This window comes from Propithecus coquereli, unplaced genomic scaffold, assembly GCF_000956105.1.
Source record: "Propithecus coquereli isolate 6110/MARCELLA unplaced genomic scaffold, Pcoq_1.0 Scaffold117, whole genome shotgun sequence".
Classification (NCBI taxonomy): domain Eukaryota; kingdom Metazoa; phylum Chordata; class Mammalia; order Primates; family Indriidae; genus Propithecus; species Propithecus coquereli.
The window spans coordinates 1,992,437-2,001,075 of NW_012135747.1; the positions used below are offsets into that span (position 1 = coordinate 1,992,437).

An 8,639-nucleotide genomic window follows, 5' to 3' on the forward strand; every position below is an offset into this window, starting at 1 on the left:
TTTTTTGTTTTTTGTTTTACCGAACTGATCCTGGCAATCCTGGGGACCCACTGGTTGATTTAGAGGCTAGAAATAATCTCACATCACAAAGCCCTGAATTTGAATCTGTGATCACCCACTATGTGTCCTTCAGCAAACTGTTCAACTTAGTCCGCATTCTTCATCTAAATCAAGGTTGTCTTGAAGTTTCCTTGTTTCTTCCTTGTGATATGAAGTTGAGTGTGGGGGGAGGTGGTGGCAAGGTAAGAAGATGGACATTGGAAGTAGGCAGAACTGGGTTCAGTTTTCAGTTCAGGAACATTACGGGCCATGTGATTCTGACAAATTCCTTGGTCTCTTTATACGTCAGTTTCCTTACGTGTAATAGAAGAGGAAGCATAGTATTATAGTACTGACCTCATTAGGCTATCATGAGAATAAAATGAGATGATATGTGTAAAGGCTTAGCACAGGGCTGGCACATAATAGGTGTTTCATAAATAGGAATGTGAAAAAAAGGCTGTTTACAATGCCAAGATACAAAAAATAATAAGAGAAAATAAAATAAGTGGTAGTTATCACTGTTATGGAACCAGTGTAACACATAGTTTGCCAAATCCTGCAGAAAAAGACCATGTTCTTTTGTTTCTGTTCCCACCTTACACACTATAGGTCATACACACGAGATCCTAAAGCACAAGAGTCAATGCATTGTGTCTTTAAGACTTTTTAAATAGACATTAGTGATAACATTAACTAAACAAAAAATAGCAATTTGATAAATCTGTACTAAATACAAACTAGGTCAGAGAATACTTCACTGGAATTCTTGGCACCTAAGCTTACTGCTTTCCCCTTTTCCTAAAAAAAAGAAAAAAAATTGGCTTACAGTAACTCACTCTTTGGCTATGAAAAAAAAAAACTCTAGGATATTTTGTCCAAAGATCGCTGCTTTTTGTACAAACATTTTTAGAAAACAAAAGACATTCCAATTCCCATCTGCAGAAAGTCAACAATACTTTTATAAGGATGCTTTTTTATTATAAAAAAGAATCCATTTCAATCTCTAGAAATTCAACAACATCAGTAAAAGCATGCTTTGTCTCTTGTATCAAGATTACACTTCTAAAAATGTATTAGAACATGTACTCCAGGTATTGTAATCAGCCACAAAAATTAAAATTCATATCTGTAGGCAAGTAATCTAGCTATGCCGGAGGGTGTCATGGGATCTGCTTTTGAAAGTAGTTTATAATCTGATCTCTATCTCTTCTATATTCTTTTATACTTTTAAATTGAAATGCTTTAGAAATTCAGACTTGTAATTAAGATAATGTTTATCATTCACACCTTATCTTCTAAAAAAAGAGTCCGTCAAGAAAATAAAAAAGGTATGAACAACATGAATTGGGAAGATGTGGCCTCTTTAATTGGTAACAGCCTTTTTATGAGATCGTGAAAGAGGCCAATGACCCCTGAAAAACCCAACTGCAGGGGAGAAAACCTCCGGGTATCATCCAGCCAAAGAATCAGAGAGAACCAGAAACAAAATAGGGGTCCTGCAAAACCCTAATTTTGTCACCACTGGCTTCACTAATGAAATCTAACCTTCTATTGTGATAAACTAAGCTGTCTCTAGGGCTGAACTCTTGAAGTAGGGGCAGCAAGCTCATCTTTTTTTTTTTTAGCAAGCTTATTTTGAAATTTGTGGGGGGTGGAGAGGAGAGGCAATGTAGTCCATTCTATTAAACAAGTCCACATTTAAATATGGAATTACTTCCAAAGATCTTCTGAAATTAATTTCCCTTTTTAGTTTATACACATTATTAAATGCTCCACTTCCACTTTTAATGCTTTTATTGATCACAGAGTATTCAACTCATATAAAAAGGTACATTTTCAAATGGATATTCAGATCCTACCACTCAGATGAACTAAACCATTTCCAAGAGTCAAATCTCCCTTCCCTAATTCCACTTCCACTTTTCATTTCTGATGAAAACCGATGTTTCACTATTTCTCAAAATCAGTTTTATTCTAACCCAGAATGCCTTCAAGCTACATGGTATCACGGTCTAAGCAGAAAATAAGACTGGTGACCCTGTTATTATAGTGGGCTCAGGACAGGGAACCCTGTGCAATTGACATCATCCTGAGTTCTTATTGTCCTAGAAGGGAAAAGCGAAAAATAAAACAAAAAAACACCCCAAAACCAATTCTGGGATGCAAAACATTACTCAGTTAACAGATTGTTTCACCACAGGGCAAGACCCCCTAACCTGCAATGGAACGTTTTTTCTCTAAAATGTCTAGAGGACTAGAGTGTATGAGATCCAAAACTATGGGCCAGGAGATAAGAGGCCAGGTCATAACTTGAGACATAAAAATACATGATGCTAGCCCAAAGTGGAGAATAAAAGGTTAAGGACAGAGTAGAGAAGTGGCAAACTCTCTACAGGTCCCCGAGTGAACACTGATAACCATGGCCTGTGTAAGGGGTCTGCTAATGGACCCTCCTGGATCCATGAGGGCGGCTTTTTGACGGAATCCAAATTTTACAGAACAAATCCTTTTAATAGAGAGATTTGTTCTGTGAAGTTTGGATTTGGTCAAGGGGCCGCACTTGGGGATTCAGAGACCCACCCGTGGCCTTGAGGCCCCAAGTTCCCCCACCCCTTGGTCAACACACAGGATCAGAATTTTTGCCTCAATATTATTTGAACTTACTAAGTGATGAGACCCTTTCCCCAAGGAGAGCCACTTTCAATTTTTAAAATAATCACCTTGCCTAGAAAGTGAAAAGTTGACTTCTTATACTCTATCAATTGTCCGTAAAGGACAACATTGACGGCACCATGTCAGAAAATCCTCTCCCACCTCCATACCTCTCCTTTCTGGATCTCAAAGTAGTCCCCTGGGCAGGAAGTGGCTGAACTGATGTAACCATCCAGCCCGCATGTCAATTTAAAATTATATTGCAATCCTTCCCACTACCAGCAGTGGCCAAAAAAGTGGTATTCGCATGCACAGAGCCAGTTGCAAAAAAGACTGCAATTTCATAGTCTCCCCATTCAGCTCCATGGAACTTAAAGCCTCTTGCACTTGGCTAAGAAAAACAAGACAAAATATTTCTTTTAAAAAGATACCACCTTGCTTGGTCTCCTCTAGCAACTAAGTTCTACATTTAAAGGAAGAGGAGGCAGCAGTCAATTGCTTGCTGTTCCTAGATAGTTTTCTATCACAGGAAGTGTGAGAGCCCTCGGCAGAGGGAAAAGCTGTTCAGGGAACCTCACTAGAATGCCAGCAGATTTAGTGAAAGCCTCCTTCCATATGTAAAACACCCCTGCTGCCCTGCATAGAGCAAGGAGGGGGGGAAGCCCAAACGGAGCCCAGAAAAGGGAAGAGAGAAGTGAAAATGGAGATAGAATGGCCCTTCTGAAGATAAGAAAGGCGTAAAACACATTAGAAGGAAGTAGAGGAAAAAGCATAAGAAGGAAGAAAATGCCTTAAAGAAAAAAAAGCCCCAAAACTGGGGAAGGGGAAGAAATTTATAGCAATGAAGTCAGGCTATAAAAAGACAATTGGATTCAAAAGACTTAAAAGTAGGAAGACCTTAAAAGGTGGCGGTGGGGGGAATTAAATGTGCAGGGAAGGGAAGATACAAACCCACTGAAGAAGGTGGGGGAGGGGAGGGACAAATCAGATCGGAGAAGGAAGAGAAACAAAGAGCAAGGGACAGTGGAGATCCAAACCTCCCACCCATCGGTTCTGGAAGACCAGCGTGGAGACAGAAAGTTAACTCTCATAAAATGGTAAGTGGTAGTACCAGAGTTGTAAGTCTGGGCTACTAATCTTTGCAAAGAAAAGGGGACGCTGTTTGCCATTTCCCACCTATCTTGCTTCTGAAATTTAATTGAAACCATAGCTTGGCTTTAAAGACACAGAGGTTGACAACCTAATTAAGATCCCTTAACTGGGAAGGAGGGGACCTGAGTTTTAACCTGTATAACCTACACCGGTAAAATCGGGAAACACACCAAAAATCACCTAAGTCTTCTAGTTCTTGGAAATAATACAGACTAATGTCCGAACATCTCCTTATTTACATACCTATCTACGTGTCCCCCACCCCCTTGTTTAATTGTAGTCATAAATTCCTAATATGCTCTAACTCTTGCCCTAACTGGTTAAGAAGCGCCTTTTCCACATTTTTTTCCTAGTATCTGGAGGCCCAATTAAGCCAAAGCTTTTATTTTACTTTATATGGGGGAGGGTGAGGAGGACGAGGACATTTCGGTCTAGGGGGGACTTGGGGTTGCTGCCCTATAACGCAGCCCTTGAACCCATCCCAGGTGAAACGCGCAGCTCACCCTGCAGACCCAAGGCTGTGCACCTAATCTTTCCTCCCTCGAAGGTCTTGAAGCACTTTTCAAACGTTTCTTCATAAACCAGTCATTACTATGGTGTATTACGCAGCTCGTATAGCGCCCGGGAACGGAACCCGGGAGGAGGGGAAGAGGCATCATAAGAAACCTAGGCATCGAGGTTGGTTAATTTGGGAGGAGGACCAACAAGGGACTAGTTCAATATTCATCTGTCCTCTTGGAGACACGTTAATTTTTATTGGATCAGAAATGTCCAATGTAGGTCCCCCATTCCTGTGGAAAGGGTACTGGCGCCGGCCAGTTCTTTCCTGACTACTTCTTGTAGAATATGTTTTATATGTGTGTGTATATATAGGCATAAATGGGCTGCACAGACCTTCTGGAAGGAGAAATCAGGCGGGGGTCGGGGGTCGGGGGGGAACAGGAGCAGGAGGAGGAGGGAGCGGGGAGAAGGGCGCGGGCGGGGGAGAGAGTGAGAGGAAGTGGGGATGAGAATTTTCTCCCTGGGGGCGGTAGGTTGCCTCTGCCGCCTCCTCGCCCTCGGGCGGGGACCCGGCCACTCACGTGCGGCCGGGCCAGTCCCAGGCACGCGACTCCGCGCACCTTTCGCCCTCCGGGCCCGCTCCGGGATCCCGCCCGAGTGGGACTGAGGGGACCGTCACGCCAACTCATTCAAGGACCGGGTGGCGCTCCTGAGAGTTTCTTAAAAGCCATTTTGACAGACCACTGGTTCCATTCCCTACTCCCTTCCTCCCCGATCCACACAACTCCCAGTCAACCCCGGCAAGACTCGTCATCTGCCTTCATTCCAAAGAGTCGCCCCTGAAGCCTGAAGTCGCCTCTCCAAAACGCTCAGGGAGACAGGAGCCAAAGTGTCTTCCCTACCGTCCAGTCCCCTATACAGTCACGGGGGGAGGGAGAAAACTTGTTTAGGGGGTAAGCCGGAGCACGAGACGGCCCGGGCTCCCCACCCGCGACTTGCACAAATCGACCTCTCCTCACCCTGATGCGCCCAGACCTCCGATTCTCCAAAGAGGCCCGGCAGTCACCGGCACGTTCAGGGATCTCCCCCAGGCCACACTTGCCCTCCCCCAGGTCCGCTTCCAGCGGAGCCCCGGGTCAGAACCCCAGGCGCCCCCGCTACCCGCACCTAGTGCCTCGGCGGGGCCTCCAAGACGGGCGGCCGAGACCTCCGGCTGGGGGCATTGTTTACCACCCGCAACAAAAGCGCCCCGAGCGTCCCGGGGTGGGGGGTCGCGGAGGGGAGAGGGCCCACCCGCGGCCCCGGGAGAACCCCGGCCGCCGAGCCCCCGCCAAGTCCAGCCCACCCCGAGCGCCGCCCCCGCACCCCCTCCGGCCTCGACGTCCCAGTCCCCGCTTCCCGCACCCCTGCCCTCTGCCCTGGCTCCAACTCACCACTGGCCGGCTCAGGCTCCCAGGGCAGCGCGGGTCCGCCAGCTCCACGCCTGCACCAGCCCTCAGGCAAACTTTCCAACTCGCGCTAGTACCCGCAACTTTGGAGCTCGGGGACCGGCGGGCGCGAGGGGCGCAGGCGGGTCCCGGGCGGACACCGACCCGCTCCCGGCACGGTCAGGGCCCGAGCCCCCGGGGTGGGCAGCTGCTTCCCAAAGGTCCACAGCGGAGAGGCAGGTAGAGCTGCATGACTTGGGCGGGGCGGGGGGTGTCCCGGGGGGCAGACCCGGGAGTAGAGGGGCCAGCGGCTGCGCGCACAAAGCGGCGCCGGAGCGGACTGCGCGGCCACTCCCCGCCAGGTCAGCCCCCCGGAGCAGCAGTGTCTCCCCAGGACAGACCTCAGGGAGTGAAGCTGGGGCTCTGCCTTCGCTGGACCCTGCTCCGCTGAGCGAGAGGCAAAACACGAGCTGGATTTCCCCAAACTGGAGCTGGACTCCCCTGTCGACCCCTCCCTCTCCCCCTCCGCCCCTTCCTCTTCTCTCCCAACATCTTTTTTTTGGAGGTCAAAGGAGAGTACTGGAGAGGTAGAGAGGTGTCAAGATTCTGTTATTACCTTTTTTCAGAGGGGGCATTAGGGTTGAGAGAAAAAAAGATTTTAGGATCTCTAAATTGCATGTTTATAGACACATGAAGGGGGTGCCAGGTCAGAGATGACACCATTGAGCAGTATTTGGGTCGCGAGCAGTGGAAAATCGCCCTGAACACCAAAGAGAGAAACCAGATGAGGGTTGTGTTCCTTGACTCTGCTCTTGATGTCTGCAAAGGTCATCATCATATTTTTGTTAGTTATATGGCCCCGGACCTCGGTGGCGGTGGTATCAATTTAGGCATGAAGAAATAAAGGCTCCAGAAGAGGTAAGTTTTCAGCATTAGGAGGAATAATCAGTGGCATTATGCCAGAATTAACACTGACTAGGGCATCTGAATTTCTCCCTGAATGTCTGATGGCTGTTGCTCCTTCCAGCAGTCAGTCATCACACACACAAAGGAATCTAGGACTTTAATGGGGTCATGGTGGTAAGGAAAATGCTGTTCATGGAACTGTCATTCCTCCAGGTCAAACTTCAACTGAAAAGAAAAGATTCAGTCTCTCATTGTCTCGTACACCATTCTGCCCCCATTCAGCACTTAAATTTTACTCTTTGTTGTACATACTTTATAAAGCATCACCAGGATGTCCTTTTGAGAAAGATTTCTTCCTCTTTAGTATAGTGGTAAGTAAAAAAAAAAAGAGAGAGACAAAATTATTTAAATTTTAAATATAAATAATAAAAAAAAGAGAAACATTCCTAAACTTTCAACCTTCCCCACTGATTAAGTCATTCAAAGTTATTCTTCAGCTAGGATCTAGGCATACAAAGATGAATAAATTTGCCTCCTCCTCAGAAGGAACACAGATTCCAGGATGGCAAGCAAAGCAAACTGATGACTATGTTACAGTGTTTTCAGTGCTACAGTGAGATAAAGTACCTTAGCTGAGGAAAGTCAGAAATGTGGCATTTGAAATAAATGTTATAGTCAAAAATTGACTCTTCTCAGTCAATGCTTCAAAAACCCTAATTGTCTCTCCGGGAGGCCGAGGCGGGTGGATTGTTTGAGCTCAGGAGTTCGAGACCAGCCTGAGCAAGAGCGAGATCCTGTCTCTCCTAAAAATAGAAAGAAATTAATTGGACAACTAAAAATATACAGAAAAAATTAGCTGGGCATGGTGGCACATGGCTGTAGTCCCAGCTACTCGGGAGGCTGAGGCAGGAGGATCGCTTGAGCCCAGGAGTTTGAGGTTGCTGTGAGCTAGGCTGACGCCACAGCACTCACTCTAGCGCGGGCAAAAGAGTGAGACTCTGTCTCAAAAAAAAAAAAAGACAAAAACCCTAATTGTTAATATCTTGTTAGAAACATTCTCCTGGGACTTAGATAAAAAGGAAGGAATATTGGGATAGTGTGACTTAAAATTTGATTTTCAGCCAGGTGCAGTGGCCAGTGCCTGTAGTCTCAGTTACTCCAGAGGCTGAGGCAGGAGGATCGCTTGAGCCCAGGAGTTTGAGGCCAGCCTAATCAATGTAATGAAACACATCTCAAAACAAAACAACAATCACAAAAAAACACTTGGTTTTCATGAAGAACAAAAGGAAAAAGACTATCGTGAAACAGCAATATCAGCTTCTTGTCAATTAGTTGAACTGAGTAACTTTAAAATGCATTGAAATAGGACAATCATACAGTGATGCAGAAAGATGTCCATGGTAACACCCATTCTCTTCATTCCACAAATGTTCATTGAGTCCCTACTTAGTGCCAGGAACAGTTCTAAACTCTGAGAAAACCAGCAGTAAGAAAAATGAAATCTCAGCCCTTGTGGAGTTGGCATTCTAGCATGGGGTAGAGGTGGGGGTGTAGAAAATAAATGAAATAAATGAGCAGAATATATACTGTGTCAGATGATGATAAATTCAAGGGAGGAAAAAAAAGCAGGGAAGGAGACTGAGAGTGTTGGGGGGAATTGCAGTTTTAGATTCAACAATCAAGGAAGATCTCATTGAGTAGCTCCAAAAGAGGTAAGGGAAGAAGCTGGGGGAATATTACATGTTTAGGAAAAAGCAAGTGCAGAGGCCCTGAAGGCTGGATTGTGTCTGTGTCAATAGAACAGTTTCACCGTGTTCCACAACAGTGAAAAATTGGAAACCATCTAAATGCCCATCAAAAAGGATATATGGGGCCGGGCGCGGTGGCTCACGCCTGTAATCCTAGCACTCTGGGAGGCTGAGGCGGGTGGATTGTTTGAGCTCAGGAGTTCGAAACCAG

General features: G+C 46.0%; 1 protein-coding gene across 1 annotated transcript in view; it reads right to left on the bottom strand.

Moving 5' to 3' along the window:
* Positions 1–6,162, bottom strand: part of TET1 (tet methylcytosine dioxygenase 1) — a 137,957-nt gene extending 131,795 nt beyond the window's left edge. The window contains exon 1 of the mRNA XM_012658512.1: positions 5,781–6,162. The gene's annotated coding sequence lies outside the window, so the exon portion shown is untranslated. The remainder of the gene's footprint in view (positions 1–5,780) is intronic.
* Between the last annotated feature and the right edge of the window lie 2,477 nt (positions 6,163–8,639).